This window comes from Ipomoea triloba, chromosome 9 (genome assembly GCF_003576645.1).
Source record: "Ipomoea triloba cultivar NCNSP0323 chromosome 9, ASM357664v1".
NCBI lineage: Eukaryota > Viridiplantae > Streptophyta > Magnoliopsida > Solanales > Convolvulaceae > Ipomoea > Ipomoea triloba.
This window is the reverse complement of record NC_044924.1, coordinates 28,636,479-28,642,478: the sequence shown is the minus strand read 5'-3', so window position 1 is coordinate 28,642,478 and position 6,000 is coordinate 28,636,479. Positions and strand designations below refer to the sequence as shown.

At 30.9% G+C, this 6,000-nt stretch overlaps 1 non-coding gene across 1 annotated transcript; it reads right to left on the bottom strand.

Annotated features, from left to right (window-relative positions):
- Positions 1-525: 525 nt before the first annotated feature.
- Positions 526-607, bottom strand: TRNAS-UGA. The gene has a single exon. It is a non-coding gene; the product is annotated as a tRNA-Ser (tRNA).
- Between the last annotated feature and the right edge of the window lie 5,393 nt (positions 608-6,000).

The window sequence follows — 6,000 nt, the reverse complement described above, 5'->3', positions numbered from 1 at the left end:
CCATACACTGCAATGAAGGAACTAGTGACACAAATAGCTTGCTATGCCAGTGTGGAGATGAAAAACCATATTGGATCCGAAGAAACGACCTTCATATGCAGATCTTGTAGGGTAATCTCTATTTTTCTTTTCACTCTTTATTCTCTATTTAAATAGATGGTGTTTCATTTTTACATATGCTTTTTTTCGAAGTTACAAACTGAACTATATTTTTTTTTAATATACCAAATTACACAAAAGGTTGTAAAAACAATTTTTTTAGGCAATTTTTCTATACGGCACAAATATTTGATGAAATCCTAATAGAATATATGTTAGTAATAATTTTTGCTTAATTGTTAGTCATAATTTTAAAGTTCCATTAAAATACATGCAAAAAATGAAGCAAACCATTTCAAAAATAAAAATTATATACACAACCACAGAAATAAAAATGAAGCATACCATTTTCTACCAATAAGAGTAGAATTTCAATATTATAGTAATTAGTATAGATAATGGTACTGCAGCAAAATTTAGTTAAACCGTCGGCAGCAGGATTTGAACCTGCGCGGGCGAAACCCAACAGATTTCAAGTCTGTCTCCTTAACCACTCGGACATACCGACCAATTGACAATAGCTTTATCTCTATGTTGTATATTATGGCGTTTTTGTTGTCATGCCTAGTTCCCCTTTATCTCTATGTTGTATATTATGGCGTTTTTGTTGTCATGCCTAGTTCCCTACGACTGTAACATTAATACATTGGCCCTATTTAATAACATAATTAGCTTATCAGTCCATTTTGATTTATTTGACCGCTATTAGCTGTTTGACTTAAACAGCCAATATAAGTGCTTGATTAATTAATTTTTTTGTAACATCGTATTGCTTCAAAATGTTGAAATTCAAAAAGCTACTCAAAACAGTTTTTTCTATTAGCTTTTTGAGAAAGTCATTTTACATGTAATCAGTTATCAGGTAACAACTAATGCTATCAACTAGTCAAGCTCACTAACCTAATAAGCTAACAACTATTTACCAAACATCACATTATGTAATTAAATGCTTAAGATCACAGTGATATGGAGGCATGGAGCTAGTAAATTATGTTTTATATTCAAACGAAATTAGAAATGTGATAAAATATAGGGTTGCATTTAGGATAGCGATCTGACGTGGAGGCCTTGAAAATTTAGAATGATAACAATGACATTGGTATTGTCTCAGAACTAAAAGGGTTCATTGCTCTTATCACACCATTACTCTTTTAGTAAAAACTTTTTTAACTATATGAACAATTGAAACTACAGGTATAAATGAATTATTTCCACAAAAAAAAAAAAGTATAACTGAATTAAGCCACATATGAATTACTTGAGTTCTATTAAACAAATACTTGAATTCAATTCGACTACTACTACTAAATAGCTCGAATTAGAATCGAGCTCGAGCTTCAATTTTTTTTTGCAAATTAAATAAAATTTTAAATTTTGACTATTTAAATTTGGTTCCGCTAGATTTATTTACACCCCTAACTTAAACAATGGAATACTCCAACTGTAACATTGTCATCAAATGGGTATACTTGTAAAGTTGTTGCACTGGAATGATGGAGATTTTCATGCATATGTAATTTAAAGTTGAATTTGTTTATTTAAATATGTAATTCAAAGTATACGAATGCAATATAATATATGAGTGATTATAATTGTCACTAAAATAAATGTTTGCAATTTTTGTAAAAACGGTAGTCTAAATACTTAGTCTAAAAATGATAGCCTAGATAAATACTATGTTTGGTTTGAATTTCTCTAAGTCTTTTTAATTCTCTTTCGGGTAACATTGTCATTGTCTTCATCTCTAGTATTTTTTATTTTTTTTTTGTAATGCATGTCATGTGCAATTGGGTTACTGGTGGTAGTATAGAGGATAGCGTTATGCGATGAGATTATGGTGTAGGAAGCTGTGGATTTGCCTTGTTGTGTTTGTGTATATGACTGAAATCTTAGTTGTACTATGAACTCTTGATCTTGCAAGCATCTGTTGAGGGCTGGTGGTTGTTTTTTCCCTACATGTTTTATGGGTTGTGAGATGTGTGTCGTACATTATAAAAGTATTGAACAAAATATTAATACTTATTATATTTGTAGAAGGTTAATGAGTAGTGATGGATACTAGGTACCAAGGCCCACTTAGCGAGGTGGACCCGAGTCCACGGAATAGACTAGAGACGACTTTTGAGAAGGCCCAAAAGGACCAATGGCGTGGCACAACCGACACGGGCACCCAGTCAGCTCCTCAGACCTCAGACAGGCAGTCATATTCGTCAGCTAGTCATTCTCGGGTAGGCAGTCATCCTTGGCAGCCAGTCATCCTGACGACCAGCCAACTATTGGCGGCGGAAGAATTAATTAGAGTGGTAGTTGCGAGATTTGGCAAGTCAATCCCTACAAATTACTTTCCTAAATATTATTTCCTTCCTTATATCACCTCTCACTGCCTAAATATCTTTGTATTCCCTAAATCCGTGCATATTCCATAAAATATTCCACTTCACCATAAATGCTCCTGTACCATAAGGCCATCTATAAAAATTGTACGTGTACCAACTACCTACAAAATATAGTGGAATTTGGCTTGGCACCGCCCAAAAAATCTCGTGGTTTTCACCAATTTGGTTTTCACATTAAAAATTCCTTTATTTTTTCCTCTTCACTATTCATTTATTATTTATTTTTCGTTAATGTTGGACCACCGCGTGGTTACCCTAGAAACCCGAAAACCAACAAGTACATTTTGTTCTAGTTTCATAACTTGTTTAGTTGAAAGTAACAATCTAACAATGACTTTGCAGATAGTCTGAATACTGATGCAATGTGTTTAGTTTCATCAACAGTTTCCACGTTCATCTTGCATTTGTTCATTTTGAAATTCATATTTTTGGAATTAGTATAACTGAGTGTAGTACTTGATTTTGTGTATGTGTGTGTGTGTAATTTTTATAATTTTTTTTTTGTTGAATTGGTACTAATCTTTGAGTACCCAGTGCTGCCTAATTTTCACCATAATACATGTTGTTAAATAGTTTGTCACTTTGTGCATAAACATTTTTAAACAGTGGCTACATCTTATATACCAATTCAATTATTTTTGTTGTCAAGATTGAAGTTGATTTTGCCTTTAATCCAAGTAGGTTGAGTGTAAAAAATGAAATGAATTGTAAATTTATATTAGTTATAATATATTTAAAGGATGCACAATAAGTATGTTTTACATACAAGATTAATGAATGCTGTAACGGTAGCTATTTTTTAAATTTCTTCATTTTCTGGATTTGAAATATTGATTCCAACAATATTTTTGTCTCAGCATCTTTTCAATGTGTCAAGTGTGTTACAATGTTTTATTGCCCTACATTGATATTTTTAATAACGAGTTTTAAATATAGCTTTTTCAAATTTTTTTTTTTAAATATAGCTACGTAAGACAATGATCTAATTACTATTTTACATATTATTATCAACATAAAAGCATATCAGTCCTTTAAGTGTTCTGCACTTCTGCTCGAGGTTATTTTGGTTCAACCATTATGGTTGAATGAATTCTTGTGGATAGAGAAATTCCTAGTTTATTTAGAAATAAGATTATATAAGGCAGTAAACATTTATATATTTTAAATCATATTAATAAAGAAATACAATTTACCTTTTAAAGTGATCAACTATGATGTAATCCAAAGATATTATGAGGTAGTTTCCCACTTTAATTTATTGGGTTATTTGAATGTCTTCTTTATTTACAAAACCTCTCCAAGTAGTTAATATGATTGGATTAGTCACCTTTTTTTCCTTAAGAAAAATGGAAACATTAAGAAGGTATATTATCATATTTTGGTTCTCATTGTTAAATGTTAGTGGTGGTTATAATGTTGCTTATTGCCATTAATATTTTATTTAATGATAGCAATAATTTTAATATGCTATTTAGTTATGAATCATGAACTGTTTCTAAATATATTTATATGTGGCAATGTTTCAGTTAAGAAAATACTATGGACATTATTATTTTCTTGACATTAATATTTTTCGGACTTTAAATTTTATTAAGTTTTAAAATTATAATTATATCCGAAAACATTTTGCAAAATTTAATGGTTTTAACTTTTGTTTTTCCACGTTTAGTCTCCTAATTAATGTAATAATATTATTTTCACTATTTTGTTGCTACTTTGGTTTATATACAATTCTTTTGCCATTAATAATAATATTAATTGAGTTTTGGAGAATAATTTTGAATCAATTCATAATTTTGATAAAACATGTTTACTATGCAACTGACTATTGCCATTATTATATATTTTTTCCATAATTCCTTAAGTTTTTTTTTTTTTTTCGAATTATGATTTTAGATGCATCTATATCTTCCTATTTCTATAATATATGAATATTATATATTTTGAGAAGGTTTGCTTGCACATATTCAATGAACAAGCACACAATCAGATTTATGATCTACCACATCTAGGTTTTGTTATGAATTGACTATTTATGTTATTTTTCAAAGCAGACTAAACACTGGTAAAGGTTATGCATTTCTTTTCCAAATTTAATGGGTGATCAATTTTCTATTAGCCTATTGATAAACAATATGTTCTTGACTCTGAGATTTTGTGCTGTCTCATTCATATTCTCAATTCTCTTCTTGGTCCCAATGAGGGTCTCCTAAGGCAATCTGTGGGCAATAATACAGAACAAGGGCTAGCAGAGAACAACCATGATGATGATGTTGCATCACGTTGTCGGCTTGAGGTAGCTTCTTTGCATGCTTGTTCTCTCTTCTTTACTACCCAGTTCCGGATGCAGATGGCCTATTATCTACGTCCATCCGGACGCAGAAAGTCCAAAACTCCGGACGCAAATGCCTGTTTTTGTACTAGTGAATATCTTACCAACTTGCAAAATAAAAAATAAATATATATATATATATCACTACAGAGGAATTCTCTTAGTGAAATGATTTTTTTTATTTCTTGCCTCCAGTTTTCCGACCACCTTGGTGGTCGGAAATTCCGACTAACGGTAGTCGGAGATACCGGACTCGCCTGCAGTTGGCCTTTTTTTCCGACCACGTTCTAAAGTGGCCGGAATTTCCGACCACGTCCTCTGGTGGTCGGAATTAGCGACGATGATTTTTCCGGACACCCAACTTGGTCGGGACAAGTCCTTCCGACCTATATAAGGCCATTTCCGACCAGTTTTTGGTTGTCGGAAATATGATGATTTCCAGCAGTGGTTATTGTCTATATTTGGCTAAGTATGAATAAATGAATATTTGGTGTAATTTCATACTCTTTAGATTGTTTTATGCATTCAATCATATTAAATGCATAATATTAAGTTTAATTATGCAATTGAGAGTTGTGACATTTTAAATTACAAATAATAGTATATATTTTTTACTTGATCGATATTGTTAGAATTTGTAAATTCAGTCTATTTCTCACAAAATTGGTGTGATGCATTCAAACATTTTGCTATGGACTTAAAGTTTGAAAATTCAAAGTATATATCCATTATGTTATTATTAAACATGTTGGGTCACTTTGAATATTTGGACTCATATTAGTGTTCGGATATTAATTCTATACTTTGAAAGCTCATATTAAAATTGTTTTAAGTTATACAATTTGTTTGGAATATATGAGTTTAATGTTTCATTTTATGCATATTTGTCCTAAGCATAATATTTAGTTTTAATTTATGCAATTTTATTATGCCTTTAGCCATGCATACTTTAGGATTGAATTATATTAGGTTCTTATTAAGTTAGACTTATGCATAAACTTTAGTTGCGGTAGTGCCTAAATTTTAGCACGTTTAGTCCGTTAATTTAGTTCACCAATTTAAACTTTATACATAGGCGGTAAACAATACAGTTCTCTAGTGTATACCCTACAGTTTTTTGGTTTATACTCCAAATAGTTATACATTAACTGCATATGAATCACTGAGGCATAC